This window comes from Triticum aestivum, chromosome 2A, assembly GCF_018294505.1.
Source record: "Triticum aestivum cultivar Chinese Spring chromosome 2A, IWGSC CS RefSeq v2.1, whole genome shotgun sequence".
NCBI lineage: Eukaryota > Viridiplantae > Streptophyta > Magnoliopsida > Poales > Poaceae > Triticum > Triticum aestivum.
The window spans coordinates 81,702,498-81,729,435 of record NC_057797.1 but is presented as its reverse complement, the minus strand read 5'-3'; positions in this window follow the sequence as shown (position 1 = coordinate 81,729,435).

Genomic DNA, 26,938 nt, shown 5'->3' with positions numbered 1-26,938 from the left:
AGAGGGAGTATATTGTATGTTCATAAGCAAAACGAACGTGTTGTACCCACCCTAGTCCTCTTTCAATCGATCTCCGGACCCCGAGATGAAATCGAGAGAAAATGAGTGGGTGCATGTGTGATACCTAAGGCGGATTCAAAATTTTGAACCAGTGATCATAGCATCCGCAAATCATATATAAAGGGTATTCAATGTTCGTTTCGCTTTTGAACGTACAATATACTCCCTCTGATCCTTTCTAGTTCACATATAAGTTTTATGTGTAGTCAAAGTATCTCTACTTTGATCAAACTTACATAAAAAGTATCAACATTCAACAACGCCCAATCACTATTGTTAGATTTGTATGTACTCCTAGATTTGTATTCAAACAGAGATGGTTGATACGTCTCCGTCGTATCTACTTTTCCAAACACTTTTGCCCTTGTTTTGGACTCTAACTTGCATGATTTGAATGGAACTAACCCGGACTGACGCTATTTTCAGCAGAATTACCATGGTGTTATTTATGTGCAGAAACAAATGTTCTCAGAATGACCTGAAACTTCACGGAGCAACTTTTTGGAAAATATAAAAAATACCTGCAAAAGATGAAGGCTAGGGGGCCCACCACCTGTCCACGAGGGTGGGGGGCGCGCCTGCCCCCTAGGGCGCACCCCTCTACCTCGTGGGCCCCCTGGAGCTCCTCCGACTACAACTCCAACTCTATATATTGTGTTTCGGGGAGAAAACAATTAGAGAGAAGGATTCATCGCGTTTTACGATACGGAGCCGCCGCCAAGCCCTAAAACCTCTCGAGAGGGCTGATCTGGAGTCCGTTTGGGGCTCCGGAGAGGGGAATCCGTCGCCATCGTCATCATCAACCATCCTCCATCACCAATTTCATGATGCTCACCATTGTGCGTGAGTAATTCCATCGCAGGCTTGCTGGACGGTGATGGGTTGGACGGGATCTATCATGTAATCGAGTTAGTTTTTTTAAGGTTTGATCCCTAGTATCCACTATGTTTTGAGATTGATGTTGCTATGACTTTGCTATGCTTAATGCTTGTCACTAGGGCCCGAGTGCCATGATTTCAGATCTGAACCTATTATGTTTTCTTCAATATATGAGTATTCTTGATCCTATCTTGCAAGTCTATAGTCACTTATTATGTGTTATGATCCGTTAACCCTGAAGTGATAATAATCGGGATACTTACCGGTGATGATCGTAGTTTAAGGAGTTCATGTATTCACTATGTGTTAATGCTTTGTTTCGGTACTCTATTAAAAGGAGGCCCTAATATCCCTTAGTTTCCGTAAGGACCCCGCTGCCACGGGAGGGTAGGACAAAGTATGTCATGCAAGTTCTTTTCCATAAGCACGTATGACTATATTCGGAATACATGCCTACATTATATCAATGAACTGGAGCTAGTTCTGTGTCACCCTAGGTTATGACTGTTACATGATGAACCGCATCCGGCATAATTCTCCATCACTGATCCATTGCCTACGAGCTTTCCATATATTGTTCTTCGCTTATTTACTTTTCCGTTGGTATTGCTATCATCACTAGAAAATACCAAAAACATCACTTTTACTACTGTTACCTTTTGCTACCGCTACCACTATTATCATATTACTTTGCTACTAAATACTTTGCTGCAGATATTAAGTTTCTAGGTGTGGTTGAATTGACAACTCAGCTGCTAATACTTGAGAGTATTCTTTGGCTCCCCTTGTGTCGAATCAATAAATTTGGGTTGAATACTTTACCCTCGAAAACTATTGCGATCCCCTATACTTGTGGGTTATCAAGACTATTTTCTGGCGCCGTTGCCAGGAGCATAGCTCTATTCTTTGATTCTCTTGGGATTTATATCTGCTTATCATTATGAAGAACTTGAAAGATCCAAGAACCAAGATTTATTCCTCAACTACGAGGGGAGGTAAGGAACTACCATCTAGCTCTGCACTTGATTCACCTTCTGTTTTAAGTAACCTCGCGACACCTAAACCTGCTTCTGCTATTCGTTCTGATACGTCGCATGTTATTGATGATGCCACTTCTGCTATACATGATACTTATGATGAAACTATTTCTATGCTTGATACTACTGTGCCACTTGGTGAATTTCTTGATGAACAACTTGCTAGGGCTAGAGAGATTGAAAATATTGAATCTGATAATACTGATGAAATTGATGATGAAGACTTGCCTGTTATTCCCGAGGGTTATGTTTTTGATAAAGAAGCTTCTTTAGGTATTTTAGCTTGCAAGGATAGACACGAACTCAAGAGGTTATTAGCTAAATGGAATAAGCAATCTCTAAATGCTAGAATGAAACCTGGCCCTACTTTTGCTACTTCACCTATCTGTGTTACTGATAAGGATTCTGAATTATCTGTTGATCCTGATATAATTACTTTGGTTGAATCTGATCCTTTTCATGCCTATAAATCTGAAACTGTTGTGGCGCATCTTACTAAATTAAATGATATATCCACCCTATTTACTAATGATGAGAGAACTCGCTACTTTTATACCCTTAAAATATTTCCGTTCTCATTAAAGGGTGATGCTAAGATATGGTTTAATTCTCTTGATCCTGGTTGTGTGCGTAGTCCCCAGGATATGAATTATTACTTCTCCACTAAATATTTCCCTGCTCATAAGAAACAAGCTGCTTTAAGGGATATACATAATTTTGTGCAAATTGAAGAAGAGAGTCTCCCACAAGCTTGGGGGAGGCTTGTCCAATTACTTAATGCTTTGCCTGATCATCCTCTTAAGAAAAATGAAATACTTGATATCTTTTATAATGGACTAACCGATGCCTCCAGAGATTACCTGGATAGTTGTGCTGGTTCTGTTTTCAGGGAAAGAACACCGGATGAAGCTGAAATTCTATTGAATAATATGTTGACAAATGAAAATAATTGGACACCTCCGGAGCCAATTCCTGAGCCTATTCCTAAACCAACTCCGAAGAAGAGGGGTATTCTATTTCTCAGTCCTGAAGATATGCAAGAGGCAAAGAAATCTATGAAAGAAAAAGGTATTAAAGCTAAATATGTTAAGAATTTACCTCCTATTGAAGAAATACATGGTCTTAATTTACCGCCTGTTGAAGAAACATATGATCTTAATCCTTTACCTATTGAAGAAACTCATGGTCTTGATAACCCGACACAGGTAGTAAAGGTAAATTCTCTCTATAGATATGATAAAGCTGAAATCCCATTTACTAAGTTTGCTAGCCCATGCTTAGATGAGTTTGATAAATTTATGGCTAAGCAAGAAGACTTTAATGCTTATTTTGGTAGACAATTGAAATACAATTCAAATATGCTTGAACACTTGGGTGATTATATGGCTAATGTCAAAGGTGAACTTAAACTTATTAGTAAACATGCTTCTATGGTTACCACTCAAGTAGAACAAGTACTTAAAGCTCAAAATGATTTGCTCAATGAATTGAATAGTAAGAATAATGATAATGCTGTTAGAGTTATGACTAGAGGTGGTAGAATGACTCAGGAACCTTTGTATCCTGAAGGCCACCCTAAGAGAATTGAGCAAGATTCTCAGAGAAATAATATAGATGCACCTAGTCCTTCTAAAAGGAAGAAAAAGAAAAATGATAGGACTTTGCATGCTTCTAGTGAACCTATTACTGAAACACCTGAGAATCCAAATGATATTTCTATTTCTGATGCTGAAACACAATCTGGTAATGAACCTGAAACTAGTGATAATGTTAATAATGTTCATGATGATGCTCAACCTAGTAATGATAATGATATAGAAATTGAACCTGCTGTTGATCTTGATAACCCACAATCAAAGAATCAACGTTATGATAAGAAAGACTTTGTTGCTAGGAAACACGGTAAAGAAAGATAACCATGGGTTTAGAAACCCATGCCTTTTCCTCCCAAACCATCCAAGAAAAAAGATGATGAGGATTTTGAGCGCTTTGCTGAAATGATTAGACCTATCTTTCTGCGTATGCGATTAACTGATATGCTCAAAATGAATCCTTATGCTAAGTATATGAAAGATATTGTTACAAATAAGAGAAAGATACCGGAAGCTGAAATTTCCACCATGCTTGCTAATTATACTTTTAAGGGTGGAATACCAAAGAAACTTGGAGATCCAGGTGTACCCACTATACCATGCTCCATTAAAAGAAACTATGTTAAAACTGCTTTATGTGATCTTGGAGCCGGTGTTAGTGTTATGCCTCTCTCTTTATATCGTAGACTTGATTTGAATAAGTTGACACCTACTGAAATATCTTTGCAAATGGCTGATAAATCAACTGCTATACCTGTCGGTATTTGTGAGGATGTGCCTGTTGTAGTTGCAAACGTTACTATTTTAACGGACTTTGTTATTCTTGATATTCCCGAGGACGATAGTATGTCTATTATTCTTGGAAGACCCTTTTTGAATACTGCAGGGGCTGTTATTGATTGCACTAAAGGCAATGTCACTTTTCATGTTAATGGTAATGAGCATACGGTACACTTTCCGAGGAAACAACCTCAAGTTCATAGTATCAACTCTATTGGAAAAATTCCATCGATTATATTTGGAGGTTTTGAATTTCCTCTTCCTACTGTCAAGAAGAAATATGATATTCTTATTATTGGGGATGTGCATATCCCCGTTGAGGTAACATAGTGTTATTCGAAATTTCTCCGGCTCCATGTTATTCGGAATGAGTTCGTTAACACGACTTGATCAACCTTGTTAGTGGATTCCTTTTGATGATCATGAGAGGGATGAAACTAGAAGGCACAACCTTCTATACTCCACTTTTAGTTTCTGTTATTTATATTAAATAAAATAAAAATAGTATTTTTCTGTCTGTTATCTGATTATCCGTGCAATATAAAAATACCCCGAAAATAAAAGTTCTCCAAATGCCCTGAAATTTAAATATGATTTTTTCTGGAATATTTGAGAATATTTGGCACTAAGAACACAGCAGGGGGGTCAACCACCTGCCCACGAGGGTGGAGGGCGCGCCCTACCCCCTTGGGCGCGCCCCCTGTCTCGTGGGCCCATGGTGGCCCAACTCCACTTATCCTTTCACCCACACACTCCTTCTTCCTCCCACAAACACGAACAACCAGCTCAAACCCGAGTCCAAGCTCGTTTTGCTGCCATTTTCGATCTCCTTGCTCAAAGCACCTCTCACAAAACTGCTTTGGGAAATTGTTCCTTGGTATGTGACTCCTCCATTGGTCCAATTATTTTTTGTTCTAGTGCTTTATTCATTGCAAATTTGTGCTGCCTATGTGACCGTGTTCTTGAGCTTGCATGTCAAATTTATATGGTTCCAAAGTAGTTTTGATGCATGATATAGGCCCTAGGCACTTGTAGGAGTAGTTGCTATCAATATTATTGAGTTTGGTTTACTTTTATTTTGAAGTTACTAAAATTTTTCAGAATTTTTCAGAGGAAGAAATATGCTTAGGAAAATGTTTCAAGGTGGTTCTTCAAGGAAGCAAGGACCCAGGGTTGCAATACGTGATGCTGATGACGAGCCACCAGGAGACGCTCCAGTGCGTCCTTGTGAATGGCCTTCTGAGAACTTTATGGATCGAGCGGGAATTAAGGAAGAATTTAATGCATATTTGCGTAACGCTGATTTTGTGAGCTTCGAGGAAGAGAAGTGCAGCCAGTATCACAATCTCACTAGTACCTTTGTGAAGAGGTTTGAATTTTCATCTTCACGTAATTCTCCAACTGTCCTGTTTGATCTTTATGAAAATTCTTATACTATGGACTTAGAGGATTTTACCACTGCTTGCAAACTTCCACAATGGGGTAGTATCAGGGATCCTCGCAAATCTGAATTTAGGGATTTTCTTGCTAGTATAACTGTGGGGGAATCTAGAGATATAACACAAGCTACCATAGGGAGCATTCACTTTCCTGCTATACATTATTTTGTTCTCTTCATAGGTAGATGCATTAATGGTAAACATGAAGCATGTCACATGTGTGTTCCTGACCTCAGTATTTTTAGGAGTGCTGTGTTAGGAGACAAATCTTATAATTTGGGAGCCATTGTTGCACGTAGGTTGCATCTTAATAGATTTAATGGAGATTTCTTTGGAGGAATTTATGCAACCCGCATAGCTAATTTTCTTGGTGTTGCCATACGCGAAGATGATATTGAATTACCACCTGCTTACCTAGACTTTAATGCTATGGTTCACCACCAGTTTGTCGAGAGGAATGAATCACCTCTCCAGTATCGACTAATCTTTGACAGACGTCGTGCTATCCATATTACTCTCCCTGCTCCTGCCTTGTTTGATCATCAGGCAAAAGGAAGATATTTTATTACTAGAGGGGAGGCAGATGAGTACGAGAGGAGAGCGGAGGCCGCTCGTTGCCACGCTGTAGCTCAGCAGGCGATAGCCGCTGCATCGCAGTATGACCCCAACTATTATTATGGATATTCTCCAGGCCAGCCGTGTCCATATACCAACTTAGGCCAAAAGCCTAAGCTTGGGGGAGTACGTATTTCCCACCGACATTACATTTATGTTCACACACTCATTGCTAGATGTCGGTGCTCATACTTTTTCATTGTATCATACATGCTAGTTTATTTTCCTTTTATGCTTTCTTCTTGTGTGTTTGATAAACCTTAAGAAAAACCAAAAAAATTAGTTGTAGCTTTTAATTAGTTTACTTTGCATGCCTGTAGTAGTAATTAAAAAGAAAACCCAAAAAGACTTCCTGTTCTTCTTTTACTTGTTGGGAGCTCTCCCGTGTAAATAGTTTCATTTATTTTCTTTTCTTTGGGGGTCGATAGGAGAAGACCATAATTAAATTGTTGAAGTGGGTCTTATATAGATTATTGTTGATCTGACAAAAGAGCCCATATTGCCTTGTCTTCTCCTGTTTATTGATTGCTTGCAGATTCCAGCTTAGTCCAATGCACGTGCACTATTATTATTATTATTCACATCGTTCGGTCATGCAAGTGAAAGGCAATTATAACGATATATGATGGACTGACTGAGATAAGAAAAGCTGGTATGAACTCGACCTCTTTTGTTTTTGTAAATATGATTAGTTCATCGTTCCTGATTCAGCCTATTATGAATAAACATGTTTGCAATGACAACTAGAGATCATAGTTTCTTGTGCCATGCTTGATTAGCTATGAGTTATAATGGTTTACCTTGCGTGCCAACATGCTATTAAAATGGTTATGATGTGGTATGATAGGGTGGTATCCTCCTCTGAATGATTTAAGTGACTTGACTTGGCGCATGTTCACGCATGTAGTTGAAACAAAATCAACATAGCCTTCACGATATTTATGTTCATGGTGGATTATATCCTACTCATGCTTGCATTCGGTGTTGATTAATTTTAATGCATGTTCATGACTGTTGTCGCTCTCTAGCTGGTCGCTTCCCAGTCTTTTGCTAGCCTTCACCTGTACTAAGCGGGAATACTGCTTGTGCATCCAATCCCTTAAACCCCAAAGTTATTCCACATGAGTCCACTATACCTACCTATATACGGTATCTACCTGCCGTTCCAAGTAAATTTGTATGTGCCAAACTCTAAACCTTCAAATAAATATCCTGTTTTGTATGCTCGAATAGCTCATGTATCAACTAGGGTTGTCCGTATCTTCCATGTTAGGCGGGTTATTCTCAAGAGGAGTGGACTCCGCTCCTCACTCACGAGAAAATGGCTGGTCACCGGGATGCCCAGTCCCATGCTTTATGCAAACTAAATCAAAATAATTGCAAACAAAACTCCCCCTGGGACTCTTGTTAGTTGGAGGCACTCGTTGTTTCGAGCAAGCCATGGATTGATGCTTGTTGGTGGAAGGGGGAGTATAAACTTTACCATTCTGTTTGGGAACCGCCTATAATGTGTGTAGCATGGAAGATATGCCATCTCTTGGTTGTTATGTTGACAATGAAAGTATACCGCTCAAAATATTATTCACCTCTATTTCAAAACCGAGCTCTGGCACCTCTACAAATCCCTGCTTCCCTCTGCGAAGGGCCTATCTATTTACTTTTATGCTGAGTCATCATCCTCTTATTAAAAAGCACCAGTTGGAGAGCACCGCTGTCATTTGCATTCATTACTGTTAGTTTACATTGAGTATGACTTGACTGGATCTCTTTTACCATGAATTACAATGTCTAGTCAGTCCTTGGTCTTTAAAGGTGCTCTGCATTTATGTTTTGCGGTCTCAGAAAGGGCTAGCGAGATACCATCTTGTTATATCATATTATGATTGTTTTGAGAAAGTGTTGTCATCCGAGATTTATTATTATTGCTCGCTAGTTGATTATGCTATTGATATGAGTAAACTTGAGACCTAAGCGTTATTGCGAATGTGGTTAGTTATAATCTTTGCTGAAAACTTGAATGCTGGCTTTACATATTTACAACAACAAGAGCAAACAGAGTTTGTAAAAGTTTTTCTTTATCACTTTCAGTTTGTCAACTGAATTGCTTGAGGACAAGCAAAGGTTTAAGCTTGGGGGAGTTGATACGTCTCCATCGTATCTACTTTTCCAAACACTTTTGCCCTTGTTTTGGACTCTAACTTGCATGATTTGAATGGAACTAACCCGGACTGACGCTGTTTTCAGCAGAATTACCATGGTGTTATTTATGTGCAGAAACAAATGTTCTCGGAATGACTTGAAAATTCACAGAGCAGCTTTTTGGAAAATATAAAAAATACCTGCAAAAGATGAAGGCCAGGGGGCCCACCACCTGTCCACGAGGGTGGGGGGCGCGCCCCCTACCTCGTGGGTCCCTGGAGCTCCTCCGACTCCAACTCCAACTCTATATATTGTGTTTCGGGGAGAAAAAAAATAGAGAGAAGGATTCATCGCGTATTACGATACGGAGCCGCCGCCAAGCCCTAAAACATCTCGGGAGGGCTGATCTGGAGTCCGTTCGGGGCTCTGGAGAGGGGAATCCGCCGCCATCGTCATCATCAACCATCCTCCATCACCAATTTCATGATGCTCACCGCCGTGCGTGAGTAATTCCATCGTAGGCTTGCTGGACTGTGATGGGTTGGATGTGATCTATCATGTAATCGAGTTAGTTTTGTTAGGGTTTGATCCCTAGTATCCACTATGTTCTGAGATTGATGTTGCTATGACTTTGCTATGCTTAATGCTTATCACTTGGGCCCGAGTGCCATGATTTTAGATCTGAACCTATTGTGTTTTCATCAATATATGAGTGTTCTTGATCCTATCTTGCAAGTCTATAGTCACCTATTATGTGTTATGATCCGTTAACCCCGAAGTGACAATAATCGGGATACTTACCGGTGATGACCGTAGTTTGAGGAGTTCATGTATTCACTATGTGTTAATGCTTTGTTCTGGTACTCTATTAAAAGGAGGCCTTAATATCCCTTAGTTTCCGTAAGGACCCCACTGCCACGGGAGGGTAGGACAAAAGATGTCATGCAAGTTCTTTTCCATAAGCACGTATGACTATATTCGGAATACATGCCTACATTATATCAATGAACTGGAGCTAGTTCTGTGTCACCCTAGGTTATGACTGTTACATGATGAACCGCATCCGGCATAATTATCCATCACTGATCCATTGCCTACGAGCTTTCCATATATTGTTCTTCGCTTATTTACTTTCCCGTTGCTATTGCTATCATCATTACAAAATACCAAAAACATCACTTTTACTACTGTTACCTTTTGCTACCGCTACCACTATTATCATATTACTTTGCTACTAAATACTTTGTTGCAGATATTAAGTTTCCAGGTGTTGTTGAATTGACAACTCAGCTGCTAATACTTGAGAGTATTCTTTGGCTCCTCTTGTGTTGAATCAATAAATTTGGGTTGAATACTTTACCCTCGAAAACTCTTGCGATCTCCTATACTGGTGGGTTATCAATGGTTTCCAATTTGTTTTCAACCACGTGAATGTGCTTGTTCTCGCGCATGCTCTTCCTACTAGGATTTCGCCACGTATAGCCATTCCAATAGTAACTTTTTAAGCTCCCTGTTCAATAGTACTAGTGGAGTACTGACAACATCTGTAGTAGAGTATGCAGTGCTCATAGTACTCCCTCCTTCCATTTATATACTAGGGCCTAAGAGCAAGTCTAATAACGCCTAGTCAACAGGCTATAAGACTTGTCATGTCATTAAAATCCTACTTGGAGGAGTGAGGAGAGAGGAGAGAGAGTGAAGCGGGCTCTTATATTCTACAGCCCGGCCATAACACATAGATCAAGAAAAAAAGTATGCATGCAACTCTCTTCCAATCATATACCTTCCTCATGCAAATATTAAATGCTTAGAGCCAACCTAATAGCCATTAAGAGCCAACTTACATGGCACTTTTGCGGATGTGAAGGAGAGAGATCTGAAAAAGTAAGGGGAGTGAGCTATCATGCAAGAGCCTAGCTATATATGCATTCCTAGGTAAATACAATAAATATGAAGAAAGAGATAGTAGAGAGGAGATGGGAAAAAGTACTAATACAATAGCCGACATTTTATATTATTTTTTTGCGGGAAATAGCCAACCTTATAGCCCACACTATTGTATGAGTGCATATAGATGATGGCTATAGATGACATGGCAGTTCGTTATAGCCATCGGCTGGCTATATTATTAACCATGCTCTAATGCGTTTTTCAAAACCGCCTTTGACTATTGACAAGGTTAATAGTACATGAGATGTATAATGTGAAAATTATATCATTGGAAGCTCCTTTTACATACGAATTTGACTGTATGCTTTGTGCAAGTTGCATGTCATATATTATTACTCCAACATTTGGTCAAAGTTAGCCTCGAAAAATGCATTAGGCCCTGTAGATGGAAGGACGGAGTGGTAGTGGAAGTGGATCCTCTGACGTAGGATCCCTGCCTTACCCTCCCTTTCGGTCACTTACTGGCGGACCCATGCTTGCTAGGCCCCGCATGTCAGTTACTCAATGGGTTCGGCCACGTCAGGGGATCCTCATCCGTAGTATACTTCCTCTATTTTTATTTACTCCGCATAAAACAGAGGGAGTGGTAGTATAAATGACGCGGGCGGGGGAGGGGGAGGGATGTCATTTTGCTCTCAACTGCGGTCCCACAAGCGAGCGAAAACGCAAGACGAAGCGTGTTCCATTCGGTGAACAACGTGGAGGGTCCAGCGTGCCGGGGTGCAACAGGAACGCAACAAGAGCGATGTACAGTCAAAACTGATTGACCGATTGTCACATGAACCACTATTCACACCAGAACCTTCGCTGCTCAGCCTACGCCAGGTACTGCCCCAAAACCACACCTCCTTTCCAGCCCATTCCCCCACCTTTAGATCCCCTAGCCCGCATCAAGCGTCCCCTAGTTCGCCGGAAAGCCATGGTGCGCCGCAAGATCACGTACTACAAGATGCTGACGCCGGAGCGCCACGCAGAAATCGCGGCGGCGGACGACGCCACAGACCTCAGTTCCCAAGCTCGCTTTGCGGCGGGCCAATCCCCGAGTTCTCTAGAGCCAAGATACGAGGAGGAGGAAGCCGATCCAATGTTCATGGCGGCGGTCACGGCGCAGAAGGCCCCCGATGGTTATGAGATGATGGACGTCGACTTCGTGCCGGTGTCCGGGTCCCCCATGGTGCAGGTGGACTAGTGGTTCAACCTGGCGATACTAAAGGAGGATCGGGAGGCAGAGGCTCAACTCGACACGGAGCGCGCGCATGCCACTGCCATCGAGGCTCTCCTGCAGGCGGAACCGGATGTCGTGGATGTGAACCGGGCGGCGGAGGCTCAACTCGATGCGGAGCGCGCGGATGCCGCTGCCATTGAGGCCCTCCTGCAGGCGGAACCGGACGTCCTGGACTTGAACCAGGAGGCGGAGGCTCAACTCAACGCGGAGCGCGCGGATGCCACTGCCATCGAGGTCCTCCTGCAGGCGGAACTGGATGTCCTCGACTTGAACCGGGCGGTGTCTCATCCGTGCAAAGCGCCCGCATGCTCCACGTGAACAAGTAGCTGGAGGACAAGGACAACCACGGTGCGGAGACACACGTCGGTAGCTACGGCTGGTTCGCGCCGGCAGCCAAAGACAACGAGGCCGTCTCGTTTCGCGAGCAGTGATAGTTTTTCTTTATGTTGTTGTTTTTAGGGATCTTTTGCTGTGTAAAAACATATATTGTTATGCAAGCCGCCTGACTTTCATCATTTGGGTCAGTCTACCATTTCAGGCGGTTGGATGAATATCGTACGTCTCCTAACCCTTCTTCTTCACCTCTTCTTCTTCCTCAACAGACCACCGCACCGGCCATACGGTTCCACCCCAACATGCGGTTGGATAAACATAATGTATGAACGAAAATTATCTATCAGTGGTAGCACGTGTCAGTGAGGGTGTGTTCCCTTGGTTGGGTTTGTGGCATGCAGGAGCGACTGTGTGAGGGTGCGGTGTGACCGCCGCATGCAGGAGCGGCCGTGTGAGGGTGCGGTTCGATACAAATCATTGTTTGACGTGTCAAATAATGCGTATTTTTTCCTCCAAAGCCCAAAGAGCTAACCATCTCACCCCTCATCGCTTGATTAATGCAGCACCATGCAAACAAACCTTCTCACTTCCGCATGCATGCAAGGGTATATTAATGTCCTTGGTTGCTAGTACGAGGCAAACCCCATCAATTTTGACTCGATTAGTGTTAGCGGCCTTTTGCAAATTGTAATTTTGATATACTGGCTTGGTGTACAAAAAAATGGAGGTAGTAACTATTTGACTTCCTTCCCCATTGCGGTGACGTCGATGATATCTTGAATGTTGTGGTTTGGCAAAGTGCGTTCGACGGAGAACGCCATTGAGGGAGACCACGGTAAGTCATTCGCAAGTGCCTCCTGCAAGCTGAGACAACCGCCTTATTTGCATCCAGGAAGTTCGTTGAACCAAAGGACGTGTAAATGTACTAGTACTACTGGTACACAATAGCGTTGTCCGTCCAGCTTAGTGCGGTGAGTTGGTTTCTCGTAGAAGACGATGGAGAAGCGGAGTTGATAATCCCCAAGTGCAGGGAATCATCGTAGCAATTCCCAAAGGTGGAAGTGATAAGTATGGAGTGTCGAACCATCAAGGAGCTAAAGGTAAGATCAATATTCTCTCAAGTCCTATCTGCCACTGATACGACTCTACGTACACCGAACGTTTTCTTCCAACTAGAAATGAGAAATAAAACTACATTGTGGGTATGAGGAGGGTAAGTTTGCATGGTATCGGAGAGATAAAATATAAAAGTAAGGGCTGTTTTCATAAAGTTAGAATATATTACTAAATATTATAAATAGCGAGTGTCGAATAATGATGGATCGGTGTGCGGAATTGTCTTAGGCAATTGTTAACAAGACCGATAGTCGTCATTGCAATTTGATATGAGGGAGAGGCATAACCTAACATACTTTCTCTTCTTGGATCATATGCACTTATGATTGGAACTCTAGCAAGCATCCGCAACTACTAAAATCATTAAGGTAAAACCCAACCATAGCATTAAAGCATCAAGTCCCCTTTATCCATACGCAACAACCCCCTTACTCGGGTTTATGCTTCTGTCACTCAAGCAACCCACTATAAGCGAATCATGAATGTATTGCAACACCCTACAGCGTGAATCCCTCACGCTTGCGCAACACGGAGGGCACAATAGGATAGCACCAAAATAAAAACATACAACTCGTACCAATCTAGATCATTAATCAACCCAAAGACAAAGGATATCTACTCAAAACATCATAGGATGGCAACACATCATTGGATCATAATATGTGGCATAAAGCACCATGTTCAAGTAGGGATTACAGCAGGGTGCGGGAGAGTGGACCGCGTAAAAGAGATGAGGATGGTGATGATGATGGTGATGTTGATGAAGACGATCACCGCGGCGATTATTCCCCTCCCGATGGCACTCCGGCGCCACTGAGAGAGAGGAGGAGAGGTTCTCCCCCTTGTGCTTCCTCCTCCATGGCCTCCCCCCTGGATGGGCAGAGGTCCCCCCTCTGGTCCTTGGCCTTCATGGTGATCATGGCCCTTCCGGGATCCTCCTCCATAGCCTCTAGTGATGATGGCCCCCTCCGGCAGGGTGCCAGAGAGGGCCTAGATTGATCTCTCGTGGCTATAGAGGCTTGCGGCAGCAGAACTTCCGATCTAGGTTATTTTCTGGAGGTTTGGGCATTTGTAGGAGAGGTTGGCATCGAGAACAAGTCAGGGGCCCCACGGGAAGTCCACGAGGCACAGGGGCGCGCCCAGGGGGGTGGGCACGCCCCCTCCCTTGTGGGGCCCACGGGTCTCCCCTCCGGTAGATTTTTGTTCAAGTATTTTTATATTTTTCAGAAAAATTCTCCGTTGATTTTCATCGCATTCCGAGAACTTTTATTTCTGCACAAAAACAACACCATGGTAGTTCTGCTGAAAACAGCGTCAGTCCAGGTTAGTTCTAATCAAATCATACCAAAATCATATAAAACTATTGTAAACTTGGCATGAATACTTCATAAACTATAGATACGTTGGACATGTATTAGGAGTCAGCGAAGAGTGAAATGATGATTGCTTCGTCCATGCTTTGTGATTTGATGCCTCACTACTCTGTGATTTGTGATAGAAGGGACAAGGGAGTAGACTCTATGCTCTATACCGTACATGCGTCCAAGCACGGGAGAAAGAGGAGAGACGTTGAATTTTTCTATTCCTTCAATCAATCAGGGAGCTTCGGTTCCATCTTTTTGGCTTTGGCAACACCGTCCACAAATGGTTCCCATTGATGACAAAAGCTATTTTCACATTTGGCTACACATTGTGGATGCCCTTAACTGTACCACTTGGTTTTGCTCCTGTGTGCTATCTATACAAATCTCAATTATATTAATCTAAAAAATTATAGAATCAAGATTAGTAAAAAGGAGGTGGCTTTGCCGTGCGGATGGCGAGGGAGGTTTCTTATTTTTAAAGTACGTTGGCCTGGCGGTTTGCTAACATGCGGTCCCATGTGTCAGTGCTTTACCAAGCCAAACCGCGTCCTGCATGAGGCAGAACAACGACAGAAGCAACACGTGGTTAACTTGAAGAAGATGGGAATAATCAAGAAGATGAGGAAAAAGAGGATTCAACAATGAGTGAAATGATGGTTGCTTCGTCCCTCCAAATTATTTTTTTACTAGCATTATTATTACTTCATCCCTCCAACTTAACCGCAAGAAAGGTGCAACTTTCTGATTTGACGCATCATTGCTCATTACTACGCCGGCGCCATGACTGGGGTGCTTCACCCCTGCTGCTCTGCACTGTATTTTGGTATGGCACGTGGACCCGGTAGCTTGATGTCCACATGTTGGTTAAAGGGACTAGAACATTTATGAAAGCGAGCGCTCCACTCTTACGACGTAGGAGTACACGACACGGCGGCCCAGTGAACTGTCACTTGTACTGTATACTAGGACTATAGTTTTGCTGTTTCGCACGATCCATCGATACAAACCCGATTAAATAGGAAAGGGTGGGATTTTCCCCGGGCGGTAGATGATACTGGCCATACATTTCAAAGGCAATTTTAATGTACGCAAACTGAATAATTAAGTAACAATATGATATCTAGTAAAACTAAAAACACATATGATTTATTGTGTTAGAGTGTAGTAGTAGTGCTGTATTGCATAGTTGTTAGATGTAACATGCGAGAACGTGTAGAGATGTAGTTTTGGAGGGCCTACAGAGTGAAAGCATAATACGGTCACCGAACTTCAGAATACGCTCATTACGGTCACTATATACGTTTTGCGGTGATTATATGGTCACTTGCTCACCGTTCAACATCGGATTGCACTCTGTTGACTGGCCAAATAGTCTGCATGGCACCATGTTGACTAGTTAAATTGACCACGTTCCTTATGGGTCCCACCTGTCAATTCGCATAGGAAAAAGGTCAGATAAACACAAATTTATGCAGGCGTGACAAGACTCCAACCCGTGCGCGGGAATCACCTGGTTGTGTATGTGTTTGTCAGGGCCTGATGGGTGCGCATGCATGTGTAGGTTGAGCACTTGAGCATGAGAGTGTCTGTTGGTCGTGTGGTGTGTGCATGCATGCGCGCGCGTGTGCGTGTGAGTGTTGCGTGCGTGCGTGGCTGCGTGTGTACGTGTGAGTGTTGCGTGCGTGCATGGCTGCATGTGTTCGTGTGAGTGTTGCGAGCATGCAGTTCGTGTGCATGCATGCGTGTGTGTGTATAATCACCACACCAGCTCCTATGTGTTAAAACAGACGGCTCAGCATACCAATACAAGGCCACCTTGTCCGCTGTGCCCACGGTCATGACTTCGAACCACAGTCCAATATTTTTTTGTCATTTGTTTTCATTCTTACTAGCAAGATGCCAGTGCGTTGCATGTAACATCAAGATGCATTTGTATGACTAGTTTATCTTGTGAGAGAAAAGGATGAACGAGGGAAGGCCTTATTTGCAAATGTGAAGAGGTGTGTGGCCTTATTTCCATATAAATCAGATGGCCTATATTGCAGGATGGCAGGCACACCATCATCACCAACTCTGTTTTTTATAAAAGTGTAGAAGAGTAGATACAAGCTGACAGGTGGGCCCAATGGTAGTGAGATAATGTGATGCAACACTAGATGTGCCACATGGAGCGTTTAACTGGTCAACTAGTCATGACTTGAGCAAATACAGAGCTGTACGGTGAGCCCGTGACTGTATAATAACCACAAAACGTAAATGGTGACCATAATGAGTGGATTTTGAAGTCCAATGTACATATCGTGCTTTCGCTCCAAATATAATGATCGTCACTGTATATATCATGAGAGAAAGATGAAACATGCGTGAATGTGCTGGGGGCTTAATTTTAGAGGACCTGGAGATAGTTTGTGTGCGTACGTGAAAGGGGCGTAGAGGGGGTGTATGCGATGGGGAGATAGATGCTCTTCGTTTCTCTTTATTATGACTAACTTTATATATAGTATAAAAATATAAAAATTCACAGTGTGGAATAAATATCATTGTGGGCACCATGCAACAAATTAACGTTCATACTCCTCCATATAACTTTGTAATGTTATATATATGTAGAAATTCTAAAATAATTTTTTGGCCACACTTTATTCAAAATGAATGTTGTATGCGAAATAAATGTGAAGAGAGGGCTTTTTAGATCAATGGGGTACGTGATGTAACATGTGCGAATGTGTAGTTGATGTATTTGGCAGGGCCTAGAGAGGTATGTGTGTGTATTACATATTCGAGAGAGGCATGGATAGAGGGGCCGGTGGGGGGAGGGGGCGTGGGAGAGATAGCATGAGAAATGAGAGATCTAGAGAGAGAGACTAATATGATGTCACGGGGAGAGATTCCCTTGAGTGTGTATATGCAAGGGGGGAGGGGATAGAGGCACGAGGATATTTTTTGTGTGGTGTCTGTGTTGGTATGTGTGGGTGTGAGAAGATAACGAGACCTGGGGGTAGAGGGTGTGTCACCGCATGAGGTCCTGTGGGTCGAGGTGAGGCCCTTGGTTCGTTTCCTGCGCCACATTGGTCGGCCCGTGACACATTTAGGGAGACCCATGCATAACTTGTCGTACAAGACAACGATAGCAGAATTGTGAAGGACTCTGTGTCCACTAACAAAGCCGACTAGGATTTGTAACCGTGGGTTCTCGGACTAAGGTTACCCCTTGTCTCTGATATTACTATTCATCCAACCTAACTTGAAGGGGCATCCTACAGAATGCTCTGCTAGAATCATACTCGTCGATTAGGAAGAGATGTGGGAGACAATGCGTGAGAGACAGACCTAAAGATAATGTGCATACAAGAGACACGTAGGAAGGTCTATGTATATAGAAAGGGTCGATGGGGATTGTGTGTGTGTATGCTTGTGAGAGGAAGAATGCTTGTGATAAAGGTTAGTGAAAACAGTCGTAAATGGTTACGAGAGGGAGGGAGGGTTATATCGAGAGCATGTATGAGAGAAAGACACCTCGGGATAGAGTGTGTGAGCATGTGTGAGATACCACTGATGGAGAGTGAAACTACACGTAAAAGACTGATGTACACATTGATTAAAGATATAAATTGTATCCAAATATTAGGATGTGATCATGATATTTGCAATTCGCGTAAGGAACGGTCATTGATCCATCAGACATCTAGATTCTATCGAATTTGAGCATGTCTAAGTTATTATTCGACATAATTGATCCACATAGTTAGTATTTTGAACTCCAGACAATGCATCGCTTTAGCAATCGAATATAAACGTGAGTATAGTTCATGTTGTGTGTGTAAAGCACATTATACATACGAAAGTTACACAATGAACATTATAAATAGCTAGCTACGAACTAGTATACATTTGAATTCAACTTAAGGTGGTTTAAAAAGACTGAATTCAACATGAAGTCTATTCAATTATTTGAATTCGATATCATGGAATTTGTAAATCATACCTAAATTATGGGGGCACCAATCTTTGCTCTGATTTTGTACATAATAGCATATATATAGTCGTGTACAAAATAGATTCAAATTTAGCTCCTCCATTCCAAAATAATCGTAGTTATAGGATTTGCAAGTGTCAACATTTCAAAAAGAAGCGGATAATTTAGTGAGGTTTTCAAACATATAAGGTCAAATTCAACATTGTCTATTTAGGTCAATGCTCAAAGTTCAAGAGTACTCTAAACATGAATGCTTCTGTTTCAAAATTTCGAACGAAGCGCCAAAAGAGCCTCTACTCGCCCGAAACCACGTGAGACCAATGTTTGGTAGTAGAAGGAAATTACTTTTCTAGCTCCGACCCGTGAAACCTACCGGCCCGACATCCAAAGGTCTAAACCGGGGTAGGTTTGTAGCTTCATCTAGATGCCACGCACCCGCCACCGAAAAACATTCATACACAATGGCGGACTAAGCCCACATGCGCGCGGCCGAAATCGCTCCCGCACACTATTTGAGACACCTGGGATTACCATCCTACCCCCGACCTGCAGTAGGTCTGAAATTTAAGAGGGAGGCAAAGTTTGTACTTTCCCCAAATTTCAAACAAGCGCGTCCCATATGTTCAAAAAAGCCAAAAAAACAAGCGCGTCCCAGACCGAAACATGGTTCTCCCTGAGCTCCCCCCATCCGATTCCCCATTTGTACTCCGTGGGCGCCAAAACTACCTCTCCACCAGCCGCGAAACCCCGGCGTCCTCCGTCCGCCACCCCATCCCACCCATCAACCGCCGCCCTCCTCCATCACACCAGAGCCGATACCCCGACGTCGTCGTCCACCGCAACCTCAACCGCAACACCCTCCAAGCCTAGTAGTTGAAGCCGAGGCCGAGCCGTCCATACCCGAGCCAGTGCAACCACGCCGCCCTGCGCCTCACCGCTACCACTCCAACTTCGCCACCATCCACCGCACCGGAGCTATTCTTACTATGCCGTCCTTCGCCGCCTCGGATCTGCTTCCCCTCTGCCAACATACAACCACAGCAACACAGTCAACAATTTGGCCATGGGTTTGTCCAAGCCCGCACCCTCCTCCAAAACATCGGTTTCCCCGGCAAACAGATCGACACGACATGTGGAAGCGAACACACTAGCAACCGGAAATGGTACTCCTCTTTCCTTATTCGTGCAAATCTTACATGTCTGCTTGCACGGTATTCATCCCACAGAAGACACTAGTTGACCGCTTCTTCTTGATACTAGATGTTCCTAGTTAATCGCGATGCACAAGGTTTCTCCTCATATACTATTTCACCTTAGCTAGAGGTCTGTTGCCCCCTGGATTTCAATTCCTAGTCAGTTGATTCCCAATTAATGGAAGCATTCCCAAGTGTAACAGGCGCTAGTCCGCCTATTACGTCGGGGAAGCAGAGCCTTGGTTTTTATCTTAGGGGCGTGTGGGGCCTAGAGCTGCTAGCGCCTGATCTGGAGGTCGGCCGGGATTAAAGGGATGGCCTGGGGGCACTGCCAAGCACGGCGGTGGTGTGAGGTCGAGGGTAGGGCGGGGCGGCGGATGCAGGGGTCTGGGCTGGTGGTCGCTGGCGGTTCGAGAAAGATCGTCAACAGTGACTAGCGGGAGGTAGACGAAGGCCATCTGCCCGTTCCTTATAGATCGGGCGGTTCATAAAAAAATCGACTGACCTATTTATTTTCAGTCGACTGTTATCTTGATAGGACCACATGTGGTGGTGTGCTGGAGGAGTACCTGCATTTCCTGTGCTCATATATTACAAAATCATATGTAGTAGAATCTAATTTTGTTTGCCATGCAATGTTGTAAAGCTATCATATGTCTCCTGTCATTTATTTTTCAGCCACCTTCTATCTGCTACTTTTACAGTGCACTAGTTCTGCACACACTTCACCCATACTGTCACTATTGTGTTTTTATGCAAGGGTATTTCAGACCCTACCTTGACAGAAGCAGAAAAGAGAAGAGAGAAGTCGCTCCAGCGTGGTACGTGGCTAGTCCAGAAACGTTTCAAGACTTTAAAGGGTGTAGTGTCAGCAGATGGAGACGGGGAACGTAGCTCTGGAGTTGATGATCTCGCTCGCCGTGTACCACCATCCTAGGTGCTTGTTTTAACTTCACGGTGTCATATGTGGTTGCATGTTGCATATGGTGTCTAGCTTGTATTCGAAAGGCCAAAGTCAGTCTTTATCAAGATAAGGAAAGATATTTTTACATGAACCACCATCCCGGGAGCACCAGAAGACAAATAGCTAGTCAGGGCACTGGCTGAGCCAGTGACAAGCCCAACACAGACATGCATCACCTGGAAGCCAACTAAAAAGCCACGATGGTGGCGAAGCAGCCCGCCTCCCACCAGGCGCTCAGGTCCTAGATGATCATGCTCACCACTCCAGCCGGATGTCTAGCTTGTACTGCTTCCAATTTGGTTAAATTGCATCTGCTTAGCTTACACACTATACATTTGAATATGACACGCCTTCCTGTTTTTGGCACATACTAGTACATCTGTCTATTAACCATGTTCTTACATCAAACAAATGTTCTTGTGTATCCCTCATCAATCACTTATGATGAGGTAGTCAGGCCAGTGGACTACTATGATAAAACATCCTCATTTAAAGAATGCAGCGTCAGCCTCCCCACATGATTCTCAAGAAAAAGCAAGGGTAGATGAAGATAGTGAACGTAGCTCTATAGTTGATTACCGCATTTCCCCTACACTAGCATTGCAGGTGCTTGCTCTAACTTGGTAGCGTGATATGTGGTTGCATGTTTCATATGGTGTCTAGACAAAAAGGGAGAAAGTCTCACATCGACGCGGCTAATCAACGGGCTATGGAGATGCCCATAAATTGATGTCAATGTGAGGAGTAGGGATTGCCATGCAACGGATGCACTAAGAGCTATAAGTGTATGAAAGCTCAAACTGGAAACTAAGTGGGTGTGCATCCAACTTTCTTGCTCATGAAGACCTCGGGCATTTGAGGAAGCCCATCATCGGAATATACAAGCCAAGTTCTATAATCAAAATTCCCACTAGTATATGAAAGTGATAACTCAAGAGACTCTCTATATGAAGAACATGGTGCTATTCTGAAGCACAAGTGTGGTAAAATGATAGTAACATTGCCCCTTCTCTCTTTTCTCTCAATTTTTTTTATTTTTTTCTCATTTTTTCTCTTTTTTTGGTTGGCTTCTTTGGCCTCTTTTATTTTTTGTGGGCTTCTTTGGCCCCTTTTATTTTTTTTGTAAAGTCCGGAGACTCATCCCAACTTGTGAGGGAATCATAGCTTCCATCATCCTTTCCTCACATGGTACAATGCTCTAATAATGATGATCATTACACTTTTATTTACTTACAACTTAATATTACAACTCGATACTAGAACAAAATATGACTCTATATGAATGCCTCCGGCGGTGTACTGGGATGTGCAATGATCTTGCGTAGCAATTACATCAAAAACGGACAAGCCATGAAAACATCATGCTAGCTATCTTACGATCATGCAAAGCAATATGACAATGAATGCTCAAGTCATGTATATGATGATGATGGAAGTTGCATGGCAATATATCTCGGAAAGGCTGTGGAAATGCCATGATAGGTAGGTATGGTGGCTGTTTTGAGGAAGATATAAGGAGGCTTATGTGTGGTAGAGCGTATCGTATCACGGGGTTTGGATGCACCGGTGAAGTTTGCACCAACTCTCGAGGTGAGAAAGGGCAATGCACGGTAGCGAAGAGGCTAGCAATGATGGAAGGGTGAGGGTGCGATCCACGGACTCAACATTAGTCATAAAGAACTCATATACTTATTGCAAAAATCTATTAGTCATCGAAACAAAGTACCACGCGCATGCTCCTAGGGGGATAGATTGGTAGGAAAAGACCATCGCTCGTCCCCGACCGCCACTCATAAGGAAGACAATCAATAAATAAATCATGCTCAGACTTCATCACATAACGGTTCACCATATGTGCATGCTACGGGAATCACAAACTTCAACACAAGTATTTCTACAATCCACAACTACCCACTAGCATGACTCTAATATCACCATCTTTATATCGCAAAACTATTGCAAGGAATCAAACATATCATATTTAGTGATCTACAAGTTTTATGTAGGATTTTATGACTAACCATGTGAATGACCAATTCCTGTCATCTCTCTAAATAGATATAAGTGAAGCAAGAGAGTTTAATTCTTTCTACAAAAGATATGCCCACTCTCTAACAAATATAAGTGAAGCAAAAGAGCATTCTACAAATGGCGGTTTTCTATGTGAAGAGAAACAGGCAACCCAAACTTCAAATGATATAAGCGAAGCACATGAAGCATTCTATAAAGCCATACTCAAGAGATATAAGTGAAGTGAAATGAGCATTATATAAATCAACCAAGGACTATCTCATACCAGCATTTTTCATAAAATAAAAGTGAAAACTACATGCAAAAGGCGCTCCAAGATTGCACATATCGCATGAACAAAACGAATCCGAAAACATACCGATACTTGTTGTAGAAAGATGGGATGCCTTCTGGGGCATCCCCAAGCTTAGACGCTTGAGTCTCCTTGAATATTTACTTGGGGTGCCTCGGGCATCCCCAAGCTTTATCTCTTGCCTCTCTTCCTTCTTCTCACATCGAGACCTCCTCGATCTTCGAACACTTCATCCACACAAAACTCAACAGAAAGTCGGTAAGATCCGTTAGTATAATAAAGCAAATCACTACTCTAAGTACTGTTGAAAACCAATTCATATTTTGTTTTTGCATTTTAGCTAATTTAATATAACTTTTCCATGGCTTAATCCACTGATATAAATTGATAGTTTCATCAAAACAAGCAAACTATGCATCAAAAACAGAATCTGTCTAAAACAGAACAGTCTGTAATAATCTGAACATTCACCATACCTCTGGTACTCCAAAAATTCTACCAAAATTATGACAAATAAACAATTTTTATATAAAGACAGTGCAAAAAGTTTCAGAACCATTTGACGTTCCAACAATAAATGTAAAATTGTGCGCTACAGCCAAAGTTTCTGTCCTGCACCGTACAAACCAACAAGCATCTAAAACATCCTAAAGGAAAACCTTGGCACATTATTTTTATAATACAATGGAATTGTACAAGGGGACTATTATTTTTGTTGAAAAATTTCTGTAATCAATATTCACAAAGTTTCCGTGAGCATGAACAAAGTTCAAGGAGCTCCCCCACTTTTCAACCATGCTTGTCTCTCTCACTTTCACTTTCCTTTTTGAAAAAGTTTTGGGTTCCCCTCTTTATTTTTTTGTTTTTAAACTTTATAAAAGCACATAGAAGAAATAAATGACTCCCTAAAACTTCCGGGTTGTCTCCCTGGCAGCACCTTCTTTAAAGCCATTAAGCTAGGCATATAGTGCTCAAGTAATGGATCCACCCGGATCTCAAGGTATATCAAAGCCAATTTTAATTAACAATGATTTGTAATTTAGTAGTGAGCACAAGGTAACATATATCATGTAATGACAAAGTATAACTCTCTTCCTATGCATCGGCATGTCATAAAAGAACAATTCATGCACACAAAGTAAAGGCCAATGCATAGTATAAACAGTTTCTTGCAATTTTTTCATGTTGGAAACGTAAAGAGGCGGAGATGTAGTTCCTCTCTCATAATAATTGCAAGTAGGAGAAGCAAGCACATGCATATTATATCTATCAAAATCATCATGTGTAATAGTAAAACGCAACCCATCAATATAATCCTTAATAAGGGTAAACTTCTCCGATATAGTGTAGTTCGGAGAATTCAAAAATATAATAGGACTATCATGCGTGGGTGCAATAGCAACAATTTCATGTTTAACATAAGGAACTATAGCAAGTTCATCTCCATAAGCATAATTCATATTGGCATCTTGGCCACAAGCATAGCAAACATCATCAAAAAGGGATATTTCAAGAGAATCAACGGGATCATAACAGTCATCATAGCAATCATCCTTCGGTAAGCACAAAGGGAAATTAAACAATGTATGAGTTGAAGAGTTACTCTCATTAGAAGGTGGGCACGGGTGATCAATCCGCTCTTCCTCCTTTTGTTCTTCGCTCTCCTCCTCATCTTTTTCATCCAATGAGCTCACAATGTCATTAATTTCTTCTTCCATAGACTCCTGCAAAATACTAGTCTCTTCTTGGACAGCGGAGACTTTCTCAATAAACTCATCAATATCGGCATTGTATTCATAATTCTCATAGCAATATTTAAGGATAGCTAAATTTTCAGGTCTATAAACTAAATCATCAAAATTTTCACACTCTTTAAACAAAGATTCAATTTCATAAGCACCCATAAAAGCAATGAATTCTTCTATTTGTTCCACATCATATTAATCATATATACCATTATCATAAGAAGCCAAGGTTTTATCATCATTAAATTTCCATGAAAAGGGAAGGTGTGGAGCCTTCATCATAGAGCAACAAGTATAATCATATCTCAAGCACAGTTCCCGAGCATACCAATGCAGCATATGAATTTGATCCCATAATAGTTTCCATTTTTGAGTCAAGCGATAATCCCTAAAGTATTCACGTTGATCCAACGTGTCTCCCATTACATAATTGAATGGGGTTTTCTCAGGATTATCAAAGTAGTACATAATATTTTTCCACATAACCAGCATCGAGGGTTTTAGGAGGTTCCCCATCTCCATGAGTAGCAAGTAAACCTAATTTTTTTGGTATTTCGTGTTCCATATCCATAACTAAAGATAGAGAACAACTTAGAACAGCAAATAAAAATTACTTAGTGATAAAGCAAACAAGCACACACGAGAATATTCGCCCCACGCTATTGCTCCCCGTCAACGGCACTAGAAAAAGGTCTTGATAACCCACAAGTATAGGGGATCAATTGTAGCCTCTTTCGATAAGTAAGAGTGTCGAACCCAACAACGAGCTAAAGGTAGAACAAATATTCCCTCAAGTTCTATCGACCACCGATACAACTCTACGCATGCTTAACGTTCGCTTTACCTAGAACAAGTATGAAACTAGAAGTACTTTGTAGGTGTTTTTTGATAGGTTTGCAAGATAACAAAGAGAGTGTAAATAAAAAGTAGGGGATGTTTAGATAAAGAAACAATGAAGTTAGTATAGCGAGTGTAGAAAAGTGGTGGTAGGAGTTGTGAAATTGTCCCTAAGCAATTGACTACTTTACTAGACCGATATCAAGTTTTATGTGGGAGAGGCCACTGCTAGCATGTCATCCCTGAATTGGAATTCTATGCACTTATGATTGGAACTATTAGCAAGCATCCGCAACTACTAACGTTCATTAAGGCCATAGCATTAAGATATATTGGTCCCCCTTCAATCCCGTATGCATCAATTTCTATGCTAGGTTGAAGCTTCTGTCACTCTTGCCCTCCAATACATAATCCTATCAACATACAACTAACCCTATCGTGTGATCCACGCACGCGCTCATATGATGGGCACCAAAGGACAACAACATAACCACAAGAAAATTAAATCAATCATAGCAATTCATCAACCACCGATAGGACAACGAAAATCTACTCAGACATCATAGGATGGCAACACATCATTGGATAATAATATGAAGCATAAAGCACCATGCTCAAGTAGAGGGCGCAACAGGTTGCGGGAAAGTGGACCGCTGTAGATAGAGGGGGGAAGGTGATGGAGATGTTGGTGAAGATGGCGGAGGTGTTGGTGTAGATTGCGGTGATGATGATGGCCCCCGGCGGCGTTCCGGCGCCACCGGAAACGAGGGGGAGAGAGCGCCCCTTATTATTCTTATTCCTTGACCTTCTACCTAGATGGGAGAAGGGTTTCCCCTTTGGTCCATGGCCTCCATGGCATGGGAGGGGCGAGAGCCCCTCCGAGATTGGATCTGTCTCTCTGTCTCTCTGTTTCTGCGTTCTCAGATTCTGCCCTTTCACCGTTTCTTATATTCCCGGAGATCTGTAACTCCGATTAGGCTGAAATTTTAACACGATCTCTATCTGGATATTAGCTTTCCTGTGGCGAAAGAAGGGCATCAACCGCCTTACGGGGTGGCCACGAGGGTCCAGGGAGCGCCTGCCCCCTGGAGCATGCCCACTGCCTCGTGGCCCCCTCGGGCATTGTCCCGTATCGATTTTTCTTCCCAAAAATCACATATATTCCAAAAAAAACTCTGTCAGTTTTTATCCCGTTTGGACTCCGTTTGACATGGGTTTACTGCAAAACAAAAAAACATGCAACAAACATGAACTGGCACTGGATCAATATGTTAGTCCCAAAAATATTATAAAAAGTTGCCAAAAGTATATGAAAGTTGTAGAATATTGGCATGGAACAATCAAAAATTATAGATACGATGGAGACGTATC